The following is a 6,093-nucleotide window of genomic DNA, read 5'->3' on the forward strand; positions in this document are numbered from 1 at the left end:
CTCTACTTGGTTATTGCAGACTAATTTACTCATAGGTAAATGGATGGAAATGGAAAGCAAGATATGTACCTGGTACTGATTTTGCTGGGATAATATCCCCAAGTAAACAAGAAAAGCTGTTTAAAACATGACAACTTGCTTCAGATAGGTATAAAAGATTGACTCAGCCATTTGTTCATTTTGTTTTGTTTAATAGTAACAGAAAGGAAAAGCAGACATTAGACTATTTTAAAACTGAAATAATACTGTATTCCTTGAGAAAACCCTTTCTCCACTACAAAAGGGCCAAACAAATGGATTCACAAAGTAAACTGATACATAAATATGAATATAATAGTTCCATGCAAGGAATACGTGTGCAAATAAGAAAATCACGAATGATTATACACATTTACTACATTTACATCGTATACAACCATATTGTATCATCATCAGTTTGTGCAAGTTTTTCACTGACATTATGACAAGTAGTTTGTAGTTTTAAACTTCAGTGTTGTTATTTATTTCAAACCTTTTTATGAGAAATTATAGAAAAGCAGAGAAGTCAACTGTGGTGATTGAGTCAGAAATATAATTTTCTTTATATCCTGCACAGAAAATAGAAAGCTGCTAAGGTGCAGTCAGTATCAGGGAATGCAAAAGCGAGATGCCTCTCTCTTATGAAAGAACCAAATGAACTCGCCCCCACCATTTTCACTCCTAGTGGCTGTACCTGAAGAGATTGTTGGAAATTTGTAATCTTGGTCATTTGGCTTTTTGGAGCGAGGCGTGCTCTTAGGCGAGGAATTATGTGTCTGGAAACGTTAGAAATTATGAGTCTCCTAGCTTTTCTTCAAAGAAGAAGCCAGGAAACTCTTCAGAAGCCAGTCCGCATAGTCTACAAATTGGCATTTGCGCTGACAGAATGAGGGCCAGCTCGCCTGGCCCCCTGCTCCAGCTGGATGTTTTCTGAACCTACCGGGGCTGCAACGATCTTAGGGCTCGTGCCACCGGTCCCATTCTGAACCCTTTGTGCCCAGGGGCCTCCGTTGCAACAACTGACTGCAGGGCACGCGCCTCTGATCATTGATGCTCTGACCAGCTATGCCTGCACTACAGAAAACAAAACACAACGAAATCAGCGAATGGGGCGTGAGAAATACAGCAAGCCAAAAATCAGCAGTTATGTCCCTGTGGGAGAAACGAGGAAACCGTGCTTACGACATTGTTGGAGATAAAGAAAACAAACAAATCAATAATTTTTAAAAACTAAAAAAATTGGGCTATCTCGAAGGAGAGCACTATGCCTTAAGCAGATTTGTACCACTGATTGTATTCTTACAATTTGATTGCACGACGTGCTCAAAAATGTCAGGGGTACCAATTCATTAATTAGAATTCTGGGGGCACAAGGAGAAGTTGTTCACATGTGATAGAAAAGTGAACTATCACACATTATGACTTGTCCGTGATATGCATTATCTGCTGAATACACAGGAGTCAGTAGCTGAATGCATGAAGGATTCCTGTCAAGGAGTTTCTTTACAAAAATCAATCACTTCTGCAAGTAGGATTTCAAAACCAGGTAAGTATAAAGTCTTTATTTTTAAAGTATTGTAGATTTTGAAATTATTATTTGCTGTTATATCACTTAAAATTACTTGCAGATAAATATTTCCACCACATTTGGTGAATCACATGTTGTGGAGCTAGGAATTTTGTGTTTAAATTCTGGGTCTGCCACTGAGCAGATACATTATCTTGGGCAATTTACATAGCTATGCTCTGCCCCAGTCTTTGTTTTATAAAATAACTAAGATATTTCTAACTTCACAGAATTCTGAGGATTAAAATGAATTAAATATATACACAATGCCTAGAATAATACATATTATTTACATATTAGCTTTTGAGAACACTAATTCAAATACTTGTTAAAACAAGATTTCCCTTACCTAAGGACTTAGTAATAATTCTCAAAATATTTTGTGCCCTAAAATATTTGAAAATAACAAAAAATGTAGTATATTATTTTCTATCAAACAAAGTAATATATTTTTCCTTTTGCTTGACTAGCAGTTTGATTTAAAGTTAATTCGTTGTTGTGATATTAGTAGTGGTATACTCTGTATCTTAAAGTTATTTCTATTTATATTTGAATCCAAGTTGCAGAAAATTTTCATTTTTGAATAGCTTCACTTTGTAAACTTGGTAAACTTTATAATTAGGAGAAATAACTTAAAACTTCAGCGATTTTACATAAAGATATTAGTTGTGACTCTTAACTAATCTCCTTTTTAATTTTTGTGTACTTGCTGTGTGCATTCTTTCTTTCTTTTTTTTTTTTGGGGGGGGGGGGGAGTCCGGTTGTGGGACCTGAACTCTGGGCCTGGGCGCTGTCCCTCAGCTCTTCAGCTCAAGGCTACCGCTCTACCACTTGAGCCACAGCGCCACTTCCGGCTTTTTTCTTTTTTCTTATGTGGTGCTGAGGAATGGAACCCAGGGCCTCAGGCATGCAAGGCAAGCTCTCCACCACTGAGCCACCTTCCCAGCCCCGCTTTTTTTTTTTAACATTTACTTTTGCCTCCTGCTTCACAGGAGGAGGGTGGAGTCTTTTGATGGCTTGAAGTAGTCACACTCAGGTTATCTCTGCTGCTCTAACATTGGTGACTTTTGGTAAGCCTCAGAATCCATGCACCTGCAGTCCAAAAACTGCCCTACCAACATGCATTTGTGACTTCAATCAAATTCATATTTTAAAAGTTCTAATTGCCAAGAGACACTGTGCTTAAAGTTGTGATTTTAGTTAAAATAAAGTCACTACAATGGACTCACCCCCAAAAAGAGACATTAATTGTAGATTTTCTTTCATTTTAAATATATAATATTTGCTTGAAAGAGTTTCATGAAATTTTTTGGACGAACATCTAATGAAGGCAAAAGGTATGAACTTACAGTTTCTGAATTTACAGTTTAAGAAACAAATAACTTACAGTTTAAGAAATGTAATACCAGAAAACAGAAACATACTTTGCCAGGGGGTAGGGCTAAAGGGAAAAGGGATAGACAAATGGACAGTGGAAACATGGGAAAATACAGTCAAAATATTCATTATATATATATATATATATATATATATATATGAAAATGGAATGAAACAACTTAAAGAAATGGGTAGGATTGAGATAGGAGGGGGAGAATAATGGAAGGTGTGACTTTTGATCAAGGTACACTATACTCATAAATTGACAAGCTGAATTGAAACCCTATTGAACAACTAATTAAAGATAATCTAAAGAACAAATGGTAATAAGAAGGCATGATAGAAAGCAAATAGATGCATTATAAAATATAAAGAAAAATATTTACAATAAGCAAAGAGAGAAAATTTTGCTTATGTAAAGATATTTATTTGCAAAAGGAATTTAGAAATGATAGTTATAACCAGGCATACTAGTGGCTGATGCTTGTAGTTATAGCTACACAGAAGTCTGAGATATGAGGATTTTGGTTCATAGCCAGCCTGGGAAGGAAACTCCATGAGACTCTTATTTCCAACTAACTCTGGTAAAACCAGAGCTGTAGAATGCCAGCTATGGGCACAAAAGTTCAAGAACAGTGCTTATTCCTTTAGTTCAAGTCCCAGAACTGACAAAAAGAAAAGAAAAGAAAAGAATAGTTATGAACAATGTTATCTATAGATGTTTTTGGGTTTTGTTTATTTTAATAATTATAGAGTTTGAACTCAGGGCCTGACCAGAACTTGTACTTGCTTGGCTTGTGTCTATAACTTGGGCTATGCAACCAGCCAAGGTTTTTGCTAACTATGTGGAGATAGAAGCTCAAGGAATTTTTCTTCCCAGGTTGGCTTTTAATTGAAATCCTTTTAGATCTTAGCTCCTGAGTAACTAGGATTATAAGTGTCAGTCATTTGACCAAAATCTTTTTTGTTTCATCTGTGCTTCTGCTTATATTTTTAAAAGTGGATAATTGCCATTTTTGAACATTTAGAATGTGATATAAATGTTGTAGGGAAACGTTGAAATTACATCATATATTTATTTTATAGGTAAAAAGGGAAATAAATTTGTTACTAATTGTTGCTGTAGGTGCGTACTACATACTGATTTGGGGGGTTGTACATATTTTTGTTTCTACTGGAAAAATACTATGAGTGAACTTGTTAGGTATTGCTGCAATTATGCTTAAACTTTGAAAGAGCTCAGTGTTTTCCAAAATGTTTGCATAATTTTGCATTGAGTCAAAATTGAGGGTCATTGTTTCTCCATAGGCTTGCCAACAAGTTCTGCACTCTTTAATGGAAAAAGTTACCATCCTAGTAATATGAATTAAGACATGATTTTTTCCTTTGAACTTTCTAATGATAAATGAGATCGTATAGAGAGTATATATCTCTCTTCATGAACTTTGACCAAGTTCTATATCACTAATTACCCATTTTTATCTTTAATCTCTCAATATTTAAATTTAATTTTCACTTAAATTTTATCTATAAAAATCTCCTTTCCATCCTATATTCAATTAAAAAATATGTGGTTTTTAAATATTTTCTGATACAGTGGGTTGCCTTTTTTCCTTCCTTTAGGAAGACTTCAGCACAATGGTATTTGACTTTTATGTAAACTATTTTACCTTTTATGCCTTTGGTGTACTGGCATAGAAACTATCACCAAATTTGATAGGAAGATTTATTCTGATGGTTTCTCAGAGTTTTAATTTTTTATTCATTTTGCTGCTATATTTTGGATTGATTTCACAGAGAGCATTTATAGAGAACATTTTATACAAAGCTATATATTATCATAGTCTAACTTTTGCATGTAGATATCTAAATGTCTTACCACAATGTCTTGATTTAAAAAAGATCTACTTTTTCCATATATTTGTTTTTGGAAAACATCTTAGAAATCACTTTGCAATTAATATGTGGGTTTGTTTTTGAATTATCATTTCTAATATAAAGATCTAGACCTCTTTCGCTAATCCAGTACCAAATCCAATTGAATTATTAAATGAGAAAATGCTGTCAGGTTTCTTTATTGCACAAACAACTTGTTGTCATCTTAAATTCACAACTAGTTCCTCTTGTGACCCAGTATCAAATTCTTTGTGTAATATTGAAGTTGATCCTTTTCATGGCACAGATTCTACATTCTCAGAAATTAAATTTGCCTGTACTCACCTATATTTAACATAATCAGACAGAGATAAAAAAATATAGCAGTAAGTTTAATTGTATTTTATAGGACAATATATGATGCACACAAAAAAACAGTTTATTCCATGGAAAAAAATATTCAGGATTACAAAATCAGAAGTGTTCAGGAAATGTATCAATGATAAATTGATAAAATAACTGAAATAACTGGAATTCCAAACCATATCACATATAAAAACATTGTCCATAGATGGTCTTCAACATGCAAACAAATGTGAAATAAAAGCAATAATTTTCTCCAATTTCTAATTCTTTTTGCATTTAATTTCTTAATATCTAAGAGACATTTGTAGTCTAAAAATGTTTCCATAGTGTTCTTATGTGGAAAGGAATTTGAAGATATGATGGAGATTTGTTAATAAGTACAGCTGCTTCCTAGTGTAAAATCAAAGAATTGAAATCAATAAAACAATTGGTTTTAATAATTAAATAAAACTGTTATTCATTTGTTATCAACCATTATACTCATACCTGATTACTTCACATACTTCTGTACACCTACTTTTAGATAAGCTTATAAAAGACAAAATTGCCTAGTTGTAGCAATTTACAACCAAGTAAAGACTAATGTCTTGTCTTCCTCGGTAATTCAAATATCTTTCTTGTAGTTGTCACTGTTTAATACATTAATTCAATAACTCACTGCACTTCTCCTTAGAGAAGACTAATTTCTACTGTGGTAATCCCTGTTTCTTACTGTCTTTTTAAAAGACCATTTTCATATCACTTTACCTTAATAATTAACCATGGATAGTTATGAAAACAATTTTCTTCCTGAATCTGTGGTTTGAGTAAAGCTTTGTGAGAACAACTAATCTTTTTCCTCTCAGCTGCAGTTCAACTGCTTAAGGGCTGGTGTGCTAGAATTATTCAAA

At 33.5% G+C, this 6,093-nt stretch overlaps 1 protein-coding gene across 2 annotated transcripts in view; it reads right to left on the minus strand.

Moving 5' to 3' along the window:
* The window catches only part of Ccdc7 (coiled-coil domain containing 7), a 196,349-nt gene extending 195,381 nt beyond the window's left edge, over positions 1-968 (minus strand). For both annotated transcript variants that reach the window (XM_069990678.1, XM_069990677.1), the window contains exon 1: positions 713-968. The gene's annotated coding sequence lies outside the window, so the exon portion shown is untranslated. The remainder of the gene's footprint in view (positions 1-712) is intronic.
* Between the last annotated feature and the right edge of the window lie 5,125 nt (positions 969-6,093).

Source organism: Dipodomys merriami, unplaced genomic scaffold (assembly GCF_024711535.1).
Source record: "Dipodomys merriami isolate MVZ:Mamm:240054 unplaced genomic scaffold, mDipMer1.0.p SCAF_4, whole genome shotgun sequence".
NCBI classification, from domain to species: Eukaryota; Metazoa; Chordata; class Mammalia; order Rodentia; family Heteromyidae; genus Dipodomys; species Dipodomys merriami.